General features: G+C 36.0%; 2 pseudogenes; both read left to right on the forward strand.

Moving 5' to 3' along the window:
* The first annotated feature begins 1,931 nt into the window (after nt 1–1,931).
* LOC143638595 (importin subunit beta-1 pseudogene) lies at nt 1,932–8,939 on the forward strand (annotated as a pseudogene).
* A 744-nt stretch (nt 8,940–9,683) lies between these two features.
* Nucleotides 9,684–15,694, forward strand: LOC143638596 (importin subunit beta-1 pseudogene; annotated as a pseudogene).
* Nucleotides 15,695–18,952: the final 3,258 nt, after the last annotated feature.

Raw genomic sequence — 18,952 nt, forward strand, 5'->3', positions numbered from 1 at the left:
AAAAATATGGTTTAATGGACTGACAACACATGATCATTCCTGGATAAGATAATGCAGCCTGAAATTATTGCTGGCTCAAAGGTACACAGACTTTTTAAATTATATTTACTAGTCCTCTTGATATATACCCTCAGCCTGAGTCTGATTCTATCATTGTTTAGGGTAAGCTAAGACCATAGTTGGTAATTTCTTCCTGTGAGTAGACACAACTGACTTAGGCTGGCAAGGGTAGAAAAATAGAGAGTCCTTATTCATTTAGACACTTCAGGTGTGGTTTCTGTACTTGTTTTTAACAGTCCCACAAAATTAAAATACAAACAAAAGATAGGACACCAACATTTCATTGCCAAGTTTGCATTTAATTAATCAGTGTATTTAAATAAATATGCATCTACTATCAATATTATTCTCAGAACAAATTATATTTTAATATCAAAATAGGAGGGAACTGAATAAGAATAAGAGACCATTAACCTAAACAAATTGAGCTTTATTAAAACTCACTATATGTTCCTCAATTTTCTCATTTGCCATGTACCAATAAAAATACAACCAAAGAGAGTCACTAGTCTATAGATCAGTATCTTGGAAGCATTGCTATAGAATCTATATTTTTATTATAGAAACTGTAAAAAAATACATTTTGACCACTTAAACTTAGTCTTTTCTAGATTTTCCTTCACAGTGTTACTTCATATATTGCTCTTTCACCTTTTATTTTAAAATCTTATGAAATATTCTACATTTAAATTCAAAATTTTCATTTTTTATTATACCACACAATGAACTATATGATTGAATTAAGCCATTTAGAAATGTTGTCTCTTTATAGGAGTTGATACAGGTTTTATCAGGATGCTCCTTTTCATAATTTTGCAACTACTGTGTTTTAGCTTCCAGAAAGCTCAAAGCCACATTGCAGCTCAATTACAGTATTTATTCTTATAATTAGCATTTATATTTCCCCTTTTTCCTTGATTTATATTTTCTGCTTCTAGTTTACTCTCCTATTATACTTGTCATGTTATGAACTCTCTCAATGCCTTTCTAGACAGAAATGGGTTAGAAATTAGTGTAAATTAAATAGTGTTCTCATTATATTCTGTTAATCTCCATGTCCTGTTGCTTTTATTGACTGTAAGTTCTTTATTGTGGAATCTTGATTCACCTTTGTATTTTGGATAGTGTTTAAACACATAACAGATAGACTCAAAGCTCATTTGTTAAATGGTTCACAGACTGAATGGCTCAGACTTTATACTCTCACTTGGAAAGATATAATCATTTTTATCATGTTGAATATTTGGCAAATCATATAAAGTAGAAAAATCTATTAGCAATACAGGAAGTCACTAAATGTTAATATGTCTAATTTTAAAATAAGTCTTTATTCCCAATTTCTGGAAAACAATTAGTGATTTTTTAAGACAATATAAGCATCTCTGCCACATTCAAAACTAGGAAATTATGTTATACTTGTACTTATAAATGTCTCTTCCCACACTGAAATGTTGAAAAGATATTTGAAATGTTGCCAAGTTTCATTTTGCTTGAATTATCTGACACTCTGTCAGCTTAACTAGAATATTTGGCTTTATCACATATTTCATTCAAGAATGTCATACCATTTTTATTCTTACTAGTTCCTTCATCCTTAACCTACTTTTATTCTGCGTCCACATTCTAACAGTGTCCTGTATTGGAAGCAAAATCCCTCCTCACTGAGAATAAGTTAGAAGAGTCCCCCCCTCCATTACACAACTTTAAATTTCAGATATGGAATAATCAGTTTTACAAGTATGTCTACAAATTACTAATGGGTATTGGACAGATACTGCTCTTAATCAAGTAATGCTTCAGACTACTAAAGTGCAGGTTATCCACAAGCACTTTCTCAACACTCACCCAAGAGCCATTGTCTGTGTAGCATTATGCATCAGGAACAACAGTTAAATGCAAGCAAAGGTAAGGCTGTGGAAGTTGGTAAACTGAACTCTTTAAATAGCTTTTGTATTTGAGAGAGAAAAAAGTTTTCATATAAAATACACTTTAGTAAGACAGAAAATGAATTGTTGGCATCACAAAAGACAGAACTTGGAACCAACATATTTGGCTGCTGGAGGAGATTCGGCCAGGTGTGCATGCTTTTCAGGTCATGGCAAGGAGAGCAAAAAGCCATTGTAATGAACTTCCTTCATCAAAGAAGGGAAGACAGTTCAAGGATGACATGACATGTTTTAGGAAGGAAGTAATTCTGTATTCAAAAGAAACAGCTCAGGTACCTGTGCTACCCAGAACCCAGAGACCTAGATGAAGATTGACAACTGGGTCACTAAGATAAGGGATGTCTCCTTCAGGTCAGAAATGATGATATTCTTTATAATTACTAAATCCATACTTTGTCTCATCTGACGTGAAAATCAAGACTATTTTCAGTCATTATTATTATTTTGAGTTGCACATCTTGTCATAAAAAAATAATACAGTGAATTTCAAGAAAATTTCTAAGTGAATTAAGTGCTCCCAGATGTGATTATCTTTTAGTGCCAGAGGCCAGGGAAGAACAGAGGGGCAATAGGAAAAGATCAAAATAACACATTGCTGCTTGAGAGATTCAACATCATTTACTGGCAAAAGTATTAAGACTTTCCATCAGTCAGACCTTGCATTTGGCCTTTCAAAATGCACTGAAATGGAAGCCAGAATGTTGGGGTGCAGGTTTTATTACCATCTGACTCTGAAGTTGTTCAGAAGTAACCTTTGCCTGTAGTGCCCAGTAATAGAGATAACACAGAAAATGTTCTGGAGTTGAATGGGGGAGTTATTTCACTACTAGATTGCATCTTTACATTTTTTAAATTAACTACATGTCTGTTAAGCAAATACAGTGTCAAGTTTTGGAAATGATATCCTTGTATAAGAGTATTCACTTCTAACTACATTGTGATTTGCAGGTGCTAAGGAGAAACCCTTGCCATTGTCTCAAGGCAGTGTGTGTCAATCCAATTTAATGATCATAAAGATCTTTCTCTGACTCTAAGGACCAGGAGTTCATTTGAGCAGACATCCTGTAGGGAGGGTTTTTTTTTTTAGTTGAAAAGCAGAATATCTATGCCCAGGAGTCCTTTCATTATACCTATTTAACACTTCTTACTCTAAAGTAAAACTCTGCTACCTTTTATGATACCACAGAGAGATGATTTTTTTTTAAATTTATAAGCACATCCTTCTGCTGTGAGATTACACTCTACAAAGACAATGGAAATACTTACTTTAAAACAGCACAGTACTGGGCACACAATGGACATTTAAAAAAATTAAGATGGTGATGATGGTGGTGCTTTGGGTTTAAAAGGATATAAATTCTTTTTCTTTGAGGACTTAGAATTGGTCATAGAGCTATACATTTTGCCAAATTCTTACCTAAATCTGATCAAAACTCACCCAGCAACTTGTGACAAATGCCCTTTGAGCTTTTGTTGGCTCCAAAATGTCTAATGTGTATTATTGTTAGGGAACAGACTTATGTGTGTGGTAGGAACACAAGGCAAAGAGACTAATTCTATAAAATGGGCCCACTGCTGACCCCCACATACTTTATTTTCCAAGAAGAAATTTACCTGAAGCTCCACCTAGCCTAAGTGGATAGGTTATATTATATTCTTCAGCAAACTACCTCTTGTCTGCAGGATAAATGCAGGCCCAAAACCAAGTTTCCTTGAAGCGAGAGACTTATAACCAGATCCTGAGATACAGGGAGATAAGGATAATTCCCCCAACCATAAAATCTGTAAGAATTTATGGTTAAGAATCCAATTAGAACCAGTCAGCATGAGCTAAGGTGATCTAGAGTTGTCATGGCAGTGGAGACTTGAAAGTATGATGTCATCTTGCTGTCAGTCAAAAGTCCAGAGGTGGACCTGGGAAAGACTTTCTGGAAACTTCTCTGGATTCCCAATAAAGCTGTAGTTCAGGAGAGGCCCATTTTCCCTCTCCTCTCTAAGAGGACTCATTTTCTCCTTTGAGAATGCCCTCTTTTCCTTTCCCTATTCTTTCGACAAACTCATTCTAGTTAGTCTGTACAATGTCTGAAATATTTCTGACTTAATTTCAAGAATCAAGGTTTTTGAAGGCGTGTCTTCTGTTTCCCAGAAGGACCCAGTTCTATAACGTGATAACCATTTTTTTACTTTCAAATGACACTGGTATTTATTTCTTCACTAAAGTTACCTTAAATGGGAAAACAAGGTTTATGAAATTAATGAAGCAACCTGTACACATTTTTCTTCTTTCCTATATCTGGCACATTCTCTAGTTTTGTCTCACAACAGTTATTAATAGGAATCATGTAATTTCATATTCCAAAAAGCTCAAGTGTATTACACAGCATCCTTAAACTTCCAGCATCAGTATTTAAGAGACACTTAGGAAATGGACTTTCCATTTTAAAGATGAAATAGCTAAATCTGAAAATAACTGGTGGTGACTTTATGGGATATTTGAAGAAATTGCCAAAACTGAAATGTAAAAAGATCTTTATAGATCTTGCTAAGCATTTCAAATTTTTTGAAAAGTTTAATGTTCTTCTGAATGAATGCATGCAGTTTCATTCAGCATTTCAGAAATTATGACATTTTGTGTCACCATGGGACATTTAGAAATATATAAGGGCATTTTTCTTGTCATAATGATTGGGGACCACATTGACATTCAATGAATTAGGACCAGGAACTCTAGACATCCCTAAATATTCAAAATAATCCTGCATTGAACTTGATATTTCTCTTCACCCACACTACAAAATCTGCAATCCTTCCCTTCTCAGGGAAGGGCAAATTTCACCACCTGGAAGCTTTTCCCTGCTAAAAGTTTTAAATCATTATTTATCTCTCTCCTTCTCTCATACTAAATATCCAATTCATTAGGAAATCTTTGTGCAGGGCATTGAACTCAGGGCCTCATGCATGCTAGGCAAGCACTTTACCACTGAGCAACATACCCAACCCCTCATCAAGACATTTTGTAGGCTCTTTAAATCTCATCTAAAACCCAGTTGCTTCTTGCTATCTCCAGTGCTAAAACTGTGATCTAACCACAGTCATTTCTTGCCTGAATCACTACAATATCCTCTGAACTGGGCTATCTAATTTAACCTTTGTCCTACCCACCACTGCTTAGTCCCAAGTATCCCAAACACAATATCTATTTAAACCTAAGATATCATGATACTTCTCTCCTTAAAACCCCACAAGAGCTTCCCACTCAGAATAAAACCCAAAGTACTTAGAGGAACCTACAAGGCCCTATCTGATATGCCTTCCTTCCATTACCTCTCTGACCTCCTTTTCTGCTACTTTCAACTTCATATATTTCAATCTATCTATACTGACCTCCTTGCTGCACCTTGAAAATGTTAGTCAGATACCTATCATTAGAACTTTGAACTGACCTCTTTGTGTAGAATGCTTTTCACCAGACATCTGCATGGTTAACTTCCTTGGCTCCTTCAAGATTGTGCACAGATATCACCTTCTCAATGAGGCCTAATCACAACCATTCTAATTATAAATTTCAACCACCTACCACTCCCTGATGACCTCAGTATTGTTACCCTGCCCTATTTTTCCCCAAGGCATTTATTACCTTATAACAGCTTTTTAAATTTCTTTACCATGGTTATTGTCTGTTTCCTGCCTGCTGCACCCCTAACTAGTCTGTAAGTTTCATGAAGACAGAAATATTTTTGCCTGTTTTGTTCAATGTTGCATTCACAGTACCTAGGACAGTGCTTGACATATAGTATGTGCTCAATGAATATTTGTTAAATGACTTCCAAATATCCCAACACACATTTGTGTAGTTGAAAAATCTTTTTACACATTGTGTTTTGATGAAATATTACTTTATTTTGTTTGATATTTAATAAGTATGTTTTTACCATTTGGGGAAAACATGTCAAAAATAGCAATGATAACTCATGATATTTGGATATTTGGGTGTTGGCTACATGTGAGATTAACCTTGGTACCTGGCAATTTATAATGATTTTTAGCTGTAAATTATAAGTATTCGACTCTTTATTATGTCTTTGGGAGAGGTTTTGCCTGAGCATGTATGTATTGAAATACATATTATTTTATTAAAAATTACTTTCCTTTCATTTACCTTTTATATTACTGTTAAGACATTATATTATTGCTTTTTTCTTTAATAGCATATATCAGTAGGTTTTAATATCCACAAATTTCATTTCAGAATTTTAAAGGAGGTTTTAGAATACTTATTACAATGCCAAGGAAGCCATTAATACTTCCTATGCACTTCATGTTTAGTTTGTGACTTTCCATAGATAGATACTGTATAAAAATATGGAGCAGAGAGTACAGATTAAATGCACTAATATTTCATAAGAGTCTAACTTGTGTAAAGTACTCACCAGCTCCACAAACTTTCTTTCCAAGGCTAGGAAACATAATTTGGTTGTCTAAAATGATAAGTAACCCTAACTTCTCTGCCATTATTAGCTGTAGCCACAAATTGGACAGGTTTTGCAGAAAAACTTTGATCCTCTCTGCTTCTAAGTATAAACCTTCCAAATCATTTCTGTCTAAACTCAACAAAATATAAACCCAGGAGTGTCTACTTGCTGATTCCTGGTGCAAAACATGTTCCTAGTTCTATTGTCTGGAATCCATTCCCCGTCTAGGTTTGGATATGTAGGTATTGGGTACATATGAATCTGTCAAAGCTTTCTTCCAGGATGTACCTTGGAGACATGTTTCCTGACTTTAACCTTTTGTCTATACCAGTGTTATCTGCCCCGTCCAGAATAAAGCTCTTGAACTATAGAGCATCTGTCCCTACCTGCCACATTATTTCTGTTCCTAGCTAGTTGCACCACACTGATATATAAGAATGACTAGCCACTAAATTCTGACAGTTTGAAAGCAAACTAAAACTGCTTTATTTTTGCTCCTAAAATTCTTCTGCCCTTGTAACCTTGAACTTTATTTGAAGTGCACATTTACATGAGACTTTAATGCACACAGTTATTACCCCTGTCTTTCTGATCCATACCAGATGAGTCTAAGACTTAAGTCAATCATTTTCCTTGTGTGTATTGGAGATGATACTATTAATAGTGGTGTTGTATGTTTGTGCAATTCTGTCTGAAATGTCTAATGCATGGACCTTTAATAGCATAGAACAACAGTATTTTAAAGTTTCTGTCACCTATCTGAAACTCAAAACACTTAATAATGAAAGTTTGTTTGTTTCACATAGTTGGACATGAAGAAACTTTGGGTAAATAGTAGGCTATAAGTTATTTTATGATGTAAGTTCCTTTAAGGAAATCATTGCAGTTATAAGATATCATCACCTACTTGGGCACTTAGCCAAGACAATATACTGAACACTGGTTTTCATGCACACTCTCCCACAAATAGCATAAGGCATTTTAATGACTCTAGTATTTGTGATTTACCTCTTAGTTTCTGTAATCTAAAATTTAGCAAAGTTGTCCCTCCTTGCTAGCTCCTGTTCACTCTTTTCCTTCCATTTTTGGCCCTCCTCTCCAAACAAGCTCTAGCCATGTTTTCAGCTGCCCTTAACTTTCCTCCCTCATCTACAACAGCAGAGCAATGGTCACAGTCCACAGCAAAGTAGAAAGGAAGGAGGGAAGAAATAGAAATGACAAAGGATGATAGAGTACTACCAAGAATGAACAGATGAATGAACTTGGGGTGACTCTGATCCTCTTCAGACTTTCCATTGCCACTTTTATTCCTAGTTATAGCTGTCATCTAAGATGCCAATTTTCATTTAAGAAGAAGCAACTGCAACTCCTTCACCTTGGAGCTCTTCTAAAGTAAAAAACCATTTCTTTATCTCTATTTGAACTACAAGTGGCATAGAAGTTTGTGGAGTGAGGGGTGGTAGAACTTGCCAACGGTCCTTCTAGAATTCTATACAGTGCCAGAAAATGCACAAAATAGCCAGAATGAAAGGGTTGCAGCTGATCTACAAGTCAAGAACTCTTTTAACATCTAAGCATACAAATATCAAGGGACAATATCAACAGAAAGGCTTGCCATTAATGCTAAAGTTTGATGGAGAAGCTAAAAACACTTTTGTGGACCTCGAGCACAGAAACTTACCAGTTTAATTCTTCTTCACTATGATGTCTGATATTGTTTATAGAAAGATACCAGTGAACCAGTGTCCAAAACTAATTCTTCAGTTGGTAGCCAATGTCACAAACCCCAACAACCCAAAGTACATGAAAAGACTCCATGATGGGAATAATCTGATACATGTGCCAGTATATTTACAGGAAGCAACTGTAGGATAAAGCCAATGAGATTCTGACTGTCACACTCCTAGAGAAGAGGGAAGAAGATTCTGATAGTAATGTGAAGTCAGTGGCTACAAAGGCACTCCTGAACTATTGTAGTTCACCAAAGCAAACTTTGACAAAGAGTCTGAAAGGCAATTTATTTTGCAGTAGTCTATGGAGCAACCTATTATCAAGCTAACAAGGTATGAGTGGCTACATTACAGAATCTGGTGAAGAAAATGTCCCTGAATTATCAGTACATGGAGGACACATATGAGTCTTACTGTTTTTGTGGTCACAATTGAAGTAATGAACAGTGACTTTGATGAAGTGGCCCTATAAGGAGTAAAATTCTGGTCCAATGTCTGTGATGAAAAAATAGATTTGACCATTAAAGCTTAATAGGCAGCAGAACAAAGAAAGCCCCCACAGCACACAGCAAGTTCCGTGCCAAGGGAGCACTGCAGTTGGGTTCCAGTTCTCACACAGACACTAGCAAAGAATGATGAAAATGATGATGCTCTTGGCCACCTGATGTGAAGATGACATTATCCCATGTATTCTTCTTTCTGTTAAAGAACATGCCTACAGCCATGATTAGTCATACCAGGATCAGGATACCACTGTGATGGCTTTTGCCTGTATCTTTGGAGAACAGAAAGCTCCAACTCCTAGTTATATAGGCAATGCTTATCTTAATAGCATTAACTAATCTTTCTGTGTAAGTTATTTGGTATACAAGTATATAGGGTAAAGACAGATTTTTTCTTTCTTTTTAATTCTAATTTGTTATATATGACAGCAGAATGCATTACAATTCATATTACACATACAGAGCACAATTTTTCATATCTCTGATTTTATATAAAGTATACTCACACCATTCATGTCTTCATATATGTACTTAGGGTAATGAAATCCATCTCATTCCACCATCTTTTAAGACGGATGTCTTACCAACCTGTTCCATGAAGTTGTCATCAATGATGTCTACTTAGCTGCCCTGATAGTGTCTGATAGAAGTCCTGAGTACTGAACCCAGAATGGCTTCAAATGCATGCTGAGCTTTTTCCAGTCTAGCTAAAGCTTCTTATGAACTTCATGAGTGATGATCATGAAGAAATAGCTACTTACTGCTTATCCTCATATGTTATGAACTCATGGAGACAAAAGACAGGACTGCTGTCCAACGGAAATGAAAAATGCTACATATGAAGCTTTGATGGAAATTCTGAAAAAAAATAGTACTAAGTATTCAGTTCAAAAATTGGAAGCTTTGGTGTAATTGTAAAAAAGTGTATCAAATGAAGTCACAAATAAAAGCACTTTTTATAAGTCTAATTCAATGACCTTTCAGTCTTTACTTTGCATAACTCTTCAAAATGTTCTCTGAAAAATTCAGCATCAAGATGAGATCATGTCTCTGTTAATGATTTTCCAAAGCACAATTGCATCTGATGGAATGCAAGAGGATGCCCTGATGACAGTTAGTACATTGGAGGAAATGTAGGTTAGTGAATTCCTAAAGTACACAGAACTTCTAGACTCTTCCTGGGCACAGACATTTTATTGAAAAATTGAATTGAATGTCAGGTTTTATTGGGTTTAGTGGAAGACTATAAACCACTATAGGTTTAGTGGAAGACTTGCGTCGCATCTTGAAATCCACTACCTTACCTTTAGTTGATAGAGAACATGGAGAATGTGAATACCCAAAGGTTTGTAAAGCCAACAATTCTGTGTTTGGTGAAATTACCCTTGTTATTATTGGTGGTGAATTTAGTACCTAAAGGAAGTATTGAATATGTTTCAGCTAGTCTCCCAATTCCAGATGAACAAGTCAGATTTCAACATTATGTAATGAAGATAAGATAATGAGATAAGCGAAGGCTATTGGGAAGCCTATAGGTAATTGTCCAAGGATCAAAGGGAGACTAGGGCCATGTGTACCCACATATAGTTCTGATATAACCAAGAGAAAAATTTAGACTTTCTTTAACCACATTGCTAGATTGAAGGATCATATGGAAAGCATAAGCAGTGGTGTAACATGGAGCATGGATGGGTGGGTTTGTTGTCTCACGAATTTCAAGAGTGAAATTCACAGACCCAAGAGTAAGAGCAAAGTAGCAGGATTTATTAGAATAATGAAAGAAAGAAAGAAAGAAAGAAAGAAAGAAAGAAAGAAAGAAAGAAAGAAAGGAACTTCCAAAATAGAAGGAGTCCCAGAAGAGGGTTGCCATAGTGTCTGTTGTTTAGGAGTTTTCAAAGGCATATCAGATAGCCCAGCACAGGTGATTGATGAGGTGAGAGATGCTAGCGTGGAACAACCAAGCTCTTTAAGCTCTGAGTATAATAAGGCAATCAGAAGTACATAATTTCAATCCTTTATTTACCTAATTAAGAGGATGTTTGGCAGGTCTGTTGGAGAGAGAAAGCCATTCAAGTAAAAGTAGATTTGGTGGTCAGCCATTGCTAAGGGTAGGGGTAGGGGTAAAAGTATGGGGGTAGGAAAGACAGTGGAATGACATGAACATCATTACCCTAAGTACATGTATGAAGACATGAATGTTGTGACTCTACTTTGTGTACAACCAGAGATATGGAAAATTGTGCTCTGTATGGGTAAAATGAATTGTAATTCATTCTGCTGCCATATATAACAAATTAAAAAATAAATAAAATAAAAATTAAAAACCTTAAAAAGGAAAATTATACACAGGTGCTTGAGCCACAGTGAAATCTTACCACAGAAGAACAGCTGTTAGTATCAAGACTGTTGGTTAGCTAAGTAAATACTGATGACTTCAAAGAACAACATCATCTTAGCCTTCTTGAAAGAAAAAAAATGATTTACTTAATTGAGGAAAAAGAGAAGGAGGTCAAAAAGAAGGACAAGGAGGAGGAAGAGGAGAAAAGTAAAGGGGGAGAGGAAGGCTAATAAAAAAGAAAATACATAAAAGTTATATCTTCCCAAGGGGTGCTACAATTTGTTTTTTCCTATATTTCAGCTGATGCTGAGTGGAACAGCTTAATTTTCCAGAGAAGACAGGTTAGGTTTGGCAGTTGTGTTTTCTCATAAAAATCAGCCTGACCTATGATGCTGCTGATGATGAGAGAGCTTGGGTTTGTGTACTTTTATTACACACATGCATGCAGACCGAAAGGAGAATGAATACTTTAAAATATGAGTGTAGATAAATGTAGCTGTATCTACATTCTCAACTACAAATCATTGAAGTTTTTCTTTTTTCTTACCGAAAGCATGGGATGGAGCTAAATGTTGCATTTCATAAAACTAATTGAAGTTCTGTCTACAGATGGAGAACAGGAGATATAAAAGAAAAGATGCTTCTTAGGATTTTGGTTGTGTGTTTTTCATTATTATCAGTATTTTAGGGGGAAAAAACTAACAAATGGTCAGAATAAAATTCTAGGCTTTCCAAAAAAATCTAAAGAAACCAAAATTTAAATGATCCAAATTGGCAGCAGCACAAAGAAAAAATTCTCTCTGGACTTGTATATGACAGTCTGAATATCCACATTAACCCCCCCAACAAAAAGTGATGCCAAGCAATTTACCAAAGAATATATAATAAAGATAAATATAGCCAATATTTTTCCCCTTTCTTTCTTTCTTTCTTTCTTTCTTTCTTTCTTTTTTTTTTTTTTTTTTTTTTTTTTTTTGATGGTACTGGGGATTGAACCCAGGGCTGCTTTACCATTAAGCTGCATCCCTGACCTTTTTGTGTTTTTTTTTTTTTTATTATTTTGAGTCACGGTCTCACTAAGAGGCTTAGGACTTCCATACTCACTCTGGCCTCCAATTTGTAGTCTTTCTGCTTCATTATCCCAAGTCACTGGGATTACAGATATATAATTACCTGGCAATACCGCAAATTTTAAGTGACTATTTTGCTGTAAAATGACCATGAACTTAATGAGCAAACAAAATCTAATAAAATAACCAACTGTAAACTGATATTCTATTTTTTATTTGCTTCCTTTCAATTTAGTATTGTTTTCTTACTACTTTTAAAAGTGAACTAATCATAAAAACAAACCAAAATATGAACATAAAGCATGTGTACATGTAATCATAATTCTATTGATGAAAACAACACTTAAAAAAAGGTTTTTTCTCTCTAGTATGTATATATATATATATATATATATATATATATATAATGTGTGTGTGTGTGTGTGTGTGTGTGTGTGTGTATATAAAACATTACACAAGAAATACGAATTTAGGGAAATATACAAATGTGTTCTTCTCCAAAAGAAGGGGGGGAGCAATCTTGTCTATGCCGAAAATGAACTTCATCTAATAGTCTTTTATAATTACATTTGGCTACTGGTATAGTGTAATAAATATTCCCAAACTATATTTTAAAGGCTTATGCACCCATTTCAAGCCAATTGCTTCCAAACCAGCATATTTTTTTTTCAAAGAAAAAAGGTTAGAAGTTTAGCTTGAATCAAGTCAAATACTGATAAAAGAAAATCTCTTTTGATGGGCAGGCCTCAAAACCTTGTTGAAGGCTGCTGGTTCAACTAAGCATTGATTAAGCATGTGGATGCTTATCTGATGCTTATCCAAACTTATCTGAAATTGAACATCTTTGTTCTGAAAACTAAGCAAAAAATCTGACACTGATTTGGGTGCTTTGGTTCACAACAGGTCACGAGTATCAAAACAACATCCTAACCAGGTTGTGGAAATATGAACTAAAAGCAGGAGTATTAGAAATTAAAACTCAACATTTTTGAAATTTTATGCTGCAGTGAGTCTCAGTAAGGTATTGGCTTATATAAATGTCAGTGAAGGAAGAAGGATGTGGTATGAAGTTGAAAACAAAATAGAAAAGTGTCCCAAGTTTTTTTTAAATCATGAGTTCATTTATTTTGAAATTTTAGATAACTTTTTTTTAAAACTGGAGATTGAACCCAGGGGCACTTAACCACTGAGCATGTGTCCAGCCCTATTTTGTATTTTATTTAGAGACAGGGTCTCACTGAGTTGCTTAGCACCTCACTTTTGCTGAGGCTGGCTTTGAACTCATTATCCTCCTGCCTTAGCCTCCCAAGCCACTGGGATTACAGGCATGTGCCAAGGCTCCTGGCTAAAATTTTAGAGAACTGAAAAAGTATGGGATTCTCATGTTCATCAAAAGAAAATGAAAGAAAGACTTCCACTTCTGGGAAGATGGAGTAGATGTATTTTTCCCTATACCTCCTGCTAAATACAACTAATAAAACTTGGACATTGTATGCAAAACAGGTGGGAAATAAGCTGGATTGGTTAGGAACTTTAGGACCCATGGAAAGGAACCCTAGTCAGGTAGAAGGCCATTAGACAGAAGGTAAAGTGCTATATCAATCCTGGCATACAAGGGTAGCATGAGGAAGATCTTTTTAGTGATGGAATAGTTCTGTATCTTAATTATGTTGGTTGTTAAACAAACTACACATGTACATAACTGACAGAAAACTACACATATTATTGTGCCAAAATCAGTTTTCGGGCTCCAAATTCCTTAATAGGACACCCATAGCCCAAGAGTTAATAACAAGAATAAACAAATGGGACTTACTTAAACTAAAAAGTTTTTTCTCAGCAACAGAAACAATAAGAGAGGTAAATAGGGAGCCTACATCCTGGGAACAAATTTTTACCCCTCACACTTCAGATAGAGCCCTAATATCCAGAATATACAAAGAACTCAAAAAATTAAACAATAAGATAACAAATAACCCAATCAACAAATGGGCCAAGGACCTGAACAGACACTTCTCAGAGGAGTACATACAATCAATCAACAAGTACATGAAAAAATGCTCACCATCTCTAGCAGTCAGAGAAATGCAAATCAAAACCACCCTAAGATACCATCTCACTCCAGTAAGAATGGCAACCATTATGAAGTCAAACAACAACAAGTGCTGGCGAGGATGTGGGGAAAAGGGTACTCTTGTACACTGCTGGTGGGACTGCAAATTGGTGAGGCCAATTTGGAAAGCAGTATGGAGATTCCTGGGAAAGCTGGGAATGGATCCACCATTTGACCCAGCTATAGCCCTTCTTGGACTATTCCCTGAGGATCTTAAAAGAGCGTACTATAGGGATACTGCCACATCAATGATCATAGCGGCACAATTTACAATAGCTAGACTGTGGAACCAACCTAGATGCCCTTCAATAGATGAATGGATAAAAAAAAAATGTGGCATCTATACACAATGGAGTATTGCCCAGCACTAAAAAATGACAAAATCATAGAATTTGCAGGGAAATGGATGGCATTAGAGCAGATTATGCTAAGCAAAGCTAGCCAATCCTTAAAAAACAAATGCCAAATAGCTTCTTTGATATAAAGAGAGCAACTAAGAACAGAACAGGGAGGAAGAGCATGAGGAAATGATTAACATTAAACAAAGACGAGTGGGGGAGAGAGAAGGGAAAGCATATGCAAATGGTAGGAGACCCTCAATGTTACACAAAATTACATATAAGAGGTTGTGAGGGGAAAGGGGGGGAAACAAGGGAGAGAATTGAACAATAGCAGATGAGGTAGAGAGGGAAGATGGGAGGGGAGGGGAGGGGGGATAGTAGGGGATAGGAAAGGTAGCAGAATACAACAGTCACTAATATGCCATTATGTAAAAATGTGAGTGTGTAACCGATGTGATTCTGCAATTTGTATTTGGGGTAAAAATGGGAGTTCATAACCCAATTGAGTCAAATGTATGAAAGATGATATATCATGAGCTTTGTAATGTTCGGAACAACCAATTAAAAAAAAAGAAATAGAGAATGAGTATTAGGTGGCTAGTACTCTCTGCCAAATATAAAAAGAAGTATAGCCAGAATCAAGGATCATAAGTAGGCCCAAAGAAGAGCTTGTCAGGCCACAGATTTCCTAAACCTGGTAAAATGCTACCTTTGGCAATAAAGAGAACAGGCCATCTTAGAATTAAGAGTTCAAAAGACGAAATAAATGGTGATGCCCTGGTAAACATGGTTATAGAACTGGATCAACAAAAATGCTGTGAGGATTGCAGATTGTCAGGTACCAAACTTAAAGGGAAAGTGAAGACTGAATTACAACTATTAATACTGTCTAAACACATTTGTAATTTAGATCTGGACCACCCAAAGTTGTTAACCTAGCAAATTAAATAGTTTCATGGATAGTAGCTCACTATTTCTATAATATATGGCAGGATAGTATCACTACCAGAAAGTATATTGAGGAGATTTTCTCTAAACTTGTGAGAAAGCCTGTTCATTTTTAAATAAGCATTTCTGTAAAAATAAGCTAAAATGCCATTATCATTGTCTTTTGCAGATGAAGAAACTGAGGCTCAATGAAATTATGACACTTGTGAACATTTACCTAGAAATATCAGAGTCTAGATTCTTTGTCACCAGAATTCTGAACTACTATCTATTGGACAAATTGTGTTACCTTAGAAAATATTTGAGCTGCATTTATGTGTGTGTGTGATATATATATATTTTTATAACTTGATTTTATTTATTTATTTTTTTATGCAGTGCTGATGATCGAACCCAGTGACTTACCCATGCTAGGCAAGCACTCTACCACTGAGCTACAGCCCCAGCCCCTTGAGCTGTGTTTTTAATTTAGATGTAAAATAAAAATCCACTGCTCCTTTGCAGGAGCAAATTATTTTATTTTCCAGCCAGTTCAGAAAGTTCATATTATCAAAGCTATTGGAAAATACATTTTCTGGAAAATACTGTGTGGTTACTTGGGAGAACTGAGACTGACAGTGCATTGGAGGTTTCATAGGCAGCTGAGGCCACCTCCAAGGGATCCATCTTACTCTCCAGAGAGGAAGAGCCCAGCTGCATCTCTCCTCCAGCATTTTGTCCAGCTGCTCCAAAGTGCTTTGCTTGCAGGGCAGCCATGGCCAGTTCTTTCTGCTATAGATAAAGGATTCTGATTATGGCAAGTATTCCTGCTGCAACTATACCTCTTTGCAGTCGCTTGTTTGTTTTATTTAAAACCATTTTGACAGCGCTCTGCTTTCTCTGCTTCTATAAATAATCAGCCTTAATGATAAAGTATAACCTGCACATTCAAATGTGCATTTACTTCTATACATCTTCGCACCCTGAATAGGCATAGCTACAAAGACATCAGTTTTGAACATGAGCATATGGTTCTGAGAACTTCATATTTCAAATCTGCAATTCAAGTTAGGAATTGAACATAATGTTTTCATTAACACTGATCATACATAAAACTGCTTCTTAAAAAAAATAAAACCTGGACTTGAGCTATGAGGTTGGAGCTTTGAAGCTACTTAGGATTGAATTTTTATGTTGAAAAAAATTATATCTGACAGCAAGATAAAGCATGCATAAAATATTGTCAAAATTTCACAATGCTTCTGTGTAGTCACTAAAAGAATCTTGTAGTTAAATATTTCTCCATTTCCAACAAGCAACTTTCAATTCCGTGCAAGTTCTCTATCATTGATTTTTGTACACCTTATTTGTCTGTATAGTGTGTATATGTCCTCTGTGCTGGTCATTAGCTTCTCCAATTCCCCCCTCAGAGCCCATTTTGGTGCATATGTCAGAAAAAGACTGCAGAGAGACACAGGAGTCACACATTGCTCTAGAGTGACTTGGAACCCTATGGAACACCTGGTTGTGCACACAAAGAACTGAAATACAGTCATTTAAAAGATCTTTTATTTAAATGTCTTTCTAACAGAAGATGCTAGATACTCTGAATCTTACTTTCCCCAAACGGAAGCATTCAATTTATCCATTAATGGTGAGCCTAGGGAGTTACAGTCCAACTTACTCCCACTGTGCCCAAACTGTTCTTAATAGACCATCTCTTTGAGTAAAGAGAGGAGTTCAGGCGTCATGCAGAATAAATTCTTGCCTTAATTTAAAAGCCTTACAAGAAATGGAAGATCCATGGTGAGACTCTGGAGAACTCCCTGTGGAGACTTCCTCTTCTTACTGCATGACAGAAGTAAGTAGCTTGTGGAGAAAGGGAAGGATAAGGCCAAAGGGCATGTGCAGTAGACTGAATTCCTGGAAATCTGTATTATCTTTCCCTCCTGGAGAGTGGGATATTTCTATGGCTACCACAGATAACACTCTCCACTACCTCCCAGTTGCCCCTGGCACTTCACATTTTTAATCCATCTTCCAGTTTGCCTCCTCCCTCAGGTTTCACTGCCTAATTGTTCTTTTGAGTTTCTTGTCTGACCCATAGTAATGATCCATAACAGAAATCCCAATAAAACAAAGTCATAATGAAAACAAGTAAGTCACTTGACAAAACTGGAAAATCTTTAATTACATAGGAATAGGCATGGGAAACTTCTAAATGCATCTCTGAAAAAAACTCTGCAAATCATAATGCCATTGATACCTTTCTCTTTATTTATCTATTTATAATGGGTTCATCTTTCTAGGTAGAAAAAAAGGAAAGAAAGAAAAAGGAAGGAAGGAAGGAAGGAAGGAAGGGAGGGAGGGAGGGAGGGAGGGAGGGAGGGAGGGAGGAAGGAAGGGAAAAGAAAGGAAAAAAAACAAAAGTGAGAGTTTCCAGGGGTAAAGCAATGTTTTAACTTGGAATCACATTTGACACAGTCATCAAAATTAAAGAGAAAGATTTTTGAGGTGTTGAAAATTGGTAGTCTGAGACATGATTTTTGTGTGGACATTTTTTGTTTGTTTTTGAAGCAGGTAGCTATGGGTTTTGTTTAGTTTCATTATATTTTAATGTGATTGATTTTTGGTAGAGAATACATTCTTCAGTTTTCCTCCATATACTTGCTATTGTCTTCCACCTGGCTGCATCACACACTTACCTGCCTGGAACCAGACAGCCTAGGCATTTATTGCTCTTGGCCTAGAGAATGTTAATGCTCAGAGACACATTAAAGATTATATCATCTCATTTCCAAAATTGTTTTCTACAACCCACTCTTCCAACTCTATGCACTGTTGCTTGTCATAAAAAGAACCATATTTTGAACTGCTCTTCTCTCACTGCAGTCAGTACATTTCTGATGTTCCAGGTCATAGCAAGTTCACCAATTTGACAGCTCATGCGTTTTAAGAATGCTTGCTTTCCTGTCTGTGGCAGAATAACCTCTGTGTACTGTGATAACCTCCACAAGAACAAATTTCTATACCAAGTCCAATGGTAATGCAGCGACTCCATATACTTGCTATAGACAGAAATTGAAGTTTGTGAATATGATCTATGGTTAAAGGCTTCAAAGCTGAGTTGGAACACCTTAACATAGACATGTAATTACATCACTCACAGGCAGAACTCATTCTTATGCCTGGTTTTATAATGAATTGAGCAGGGTCCTTTGAGCTTGCTGTTATTGTTGATTTTGTGTAAAGGTTCAAAATCCAGCAGGGTCACAAACAGAATCATCTCAACAGTGAGTAGAATCTATTGGAAAGCAGGGAAATTGCATTTCTCTTGCAGGTGCACACTTGGATGGCTTTTCGCCTATACATCTGCCTAGAATTTCTTATTGCTACTAAGGAGAAAAAAGGGAGGCCATTTGGCATAAGAAATGCTTTTCCTTCTGATTTTG

This window comes from Callospermophilus lateralis, chromosome X, assembly GCF_048772815.1.
Source record: "Callospermophilus lateralis isolate mCalLat2 chromosome X, mCalLat2.hap1, whole genome shotgun sequence".
In the NCBI taxonomy this organism is placed as follows: domain Eukaryota; kingdom Metazoa; phylum Chordata; class Mammalia; order Rodentia; family Sciuridae; genus Callospermophilus; species Callospermophilus lateralis.